The sequence below is a fragment of the Bison bison genome, unplaced genomic scaffold (assembly GCF_000754665.1).
Source record: "Bison bison bison isolate TAMUID 2011002044 unplaced genomic scaffold, Bison_UMD1.0 scf7180017864368, whole genome shotgun sequence".
NCBI classification, from domain to species: Eukaryota; Metazoa; Chordata; class Mammalia; order Artiodactyla; family Bovidae; genus Bison; species Bison bison.
In genome coordinates this window covers 5,827,754-5,830,256 of record NW_011494940.1, presented here as the reverse complement: position 1 = coordinate 5,830,256, position 2,503 = coordinate 5,827,754, and the positions used below count along the sequence as shown (strand labels likewise).

At 35.5% G+C, this 2,503-nt stretch overlaps 1 pseudogene; it reads right to left on the bottom strand.

Moving 5' to 3' along the window:
• Positions 1-127: 127 nt before the first annotated feature.
• On the bottom strand, positions 128-1,778 carry LOC105000129 (annotated as a pseudogene).
• Between the last annotated feature and the right edge of the window lie 725 nt (positions 1,779-2,503).

Sequence of the window (2,503 nt, the reverse complement as noted above, 5' to 3'; positions counted from 1 at the left end):
GCATAATTTTACTCTTCATTGTTTGAAAATAGAAAATGAAACTATGAAGATGAATATGTAAATTTATTGTTGAAATGCAAGAATTTTAGGTATTTGTTGACATCTCCCAACATAAAGTTAAATCTTCTTTAGGCTCCATAATCTGACAATTATTTGATAGGTCAGTTTTAATTAGCATAGTTTTCATATGATGATGATTGTTGATCAGTTGACTTGAAAGAGAGGAGGCAGATGTATAAGTGATCATTGGCATTGAGGACCATGAGTTGCCTGTCTCTTGCAGGACAGGAAAAGGGCTGTCATGGGCTGACATATTGCTATACGTGACTGGAAATTTACAAGGTTCCACCATCAGTCCGGAATAACTGCTCTGTAATGGACATACAATGTGGTTCTGAGAAGTAGATGTAGTTGTAGTAGCAAAGTCCTCAACGTGGCCATTTACCTGAGTGTAGCTGCTATGTGAGTGCCAATTAAAAATGCTCAGCGTTTTAAAAACAGCAGGTTGATCTACAACAATCTGGTCTGTTTGTCTAAGTGATATTGGTGATGGGTAAGGTAAGTCACATGGACTTACAGCGCTTGTATTAGCAAATATCTGGCTGCTATGAGGATTTGGTATGAATGGCACACTTAAAGTTGTGGAGGCTGAAAATGCACTCTCTCCGCTCGTTTCTCGAAGAAAATCAGAGTTATGATTATCTTTGTTGACTCTTGCTTTAACATACGTCTTGTTATCTCAAACTAATGAAGATATTAGAGACACATTGTTAATCCCATGTCTTCTTTGCATTCTTACTAAAAGTTGGGGATGGCCTGTTTGGAATTTGATTTATAGTAGGTCTGTAACTAAAATCAAAGAAAAACTTATTTAGTTTCTTTATAAACCAAGGTAAAACTGACAATCAAAGCTAAGGTATAAAAATTTATTCTTTTAATGACACCAATTAAAGAGCATCAAATAAAACACCTCCATTAGTAGTTTTAACAAGTAACATGTTAAAAACAATTACACTCAACTAAAAATATGTTGTATATATACAGTAAATACCACTTTAAGTAGCTTCAGGACTTGTATCTGGTTTCACATTGCTAGGAAAGTTTTTTAAACATCCAATATTTTAACCTCCAGCTGTTCTCAACTTCAAAAAATAAAACTTTTTAAAAAATTTACTATCTCAATTTCAAATTCCGTTTTAGCTACATATGTGAACATGCTTTCTAGGTCACATGATTTAATCTTACATATTGCTAATAAGTGAAATTTTTGGAATACCTTGCTCAAAAGAGAGATGTTTTCTTCCTCGAGAAAGTCAGCTAGTGAAGCAGATCTTTGAAAAGTTTGTTGCTTTTTACTAAACCCATAAAAGTTAAGCTGTCAAACTAAACTTTTCATACTGTTGGTTTCAAATATTCTGAAAGGCTCCTTTCTTTTCAAAACCTTTTTAAAAAGTTCTTCACTGATCACTATACATACGCCACTCTCATCCCACCTAATAGATTCAAGCTGATAATTTGCAACTATACTCCAAAGTTTTGTGGAAATGTGAAAGAAAATCATTCAGCTCATCTGTTTCAGAGACAGAATCTGTGTAGCATAGCCTTTGTATCACAAGATCCTCAGACAAAGCCTGAAAAGCATATTCTTCAATCATAGATCTCAAAACTGTGTCCCTAGTAAGTGTATAATCATACAAAGAAGATCTAATGGAGGTTTCTGAACCAGTTGATTCATCCTTAGGAGTCCCATCTTGAATTTCTGAAGAAATATGTGCCATCTCAGAGAAAGTCTTTCTTCAGATATTTTTCTCATTTGTCTGATTTTACACACTGCAACTTCAAATGCTGTTTGCCTGGCCTATAGACCTCTCTAGACCATCACAGAGGTCCCCAAAGTCACCTAGCAATTGAAGGGTAACTGTGACATCACAAAGTCACTGGTCTCCGAGCAATTGAAGGGTAATGTTCAACCATTGCTTACTTCAGCATCAACTTAAAATACACACTGCTTACAGAAATACTAACCAAAGCCATGAAGGCTGCAAAACCTCATTCCTAAAGAATTTTTACACAGAAAAATCATATCAATAAATCTACTTGAAATCTGAACTAAAAGTGATTTATCATCCTTCTATACACACATTCTTAATATTCATTACTGTTACCCATGCAAACTTGGATCTACTCGCTACTGTGAAGTAAAATCAATCAACTGACTGAGTTTCAGTGAAAGCATGTGTTTATTGTAGGACCGAGCAAGGTTTCCTAGCAGTCTTTGGTGCTTCAAAGACCCAAATTCACAAATACTTTCAGGGGAAGGATTTTAATGACTGATCACACACCTGTGATCAGTTTTGGGGCATTGTACTAATGGCCTGTTACTGAGGATATTGGGAGTCAACATCATCGACCGTCTGTTTCCAACTACTCTGTGGTCTATGTACATACATTTCAGCCTGGTTGGAGCTTTAACATCTCTAAAACTGTTCACAGTGTATTGCTC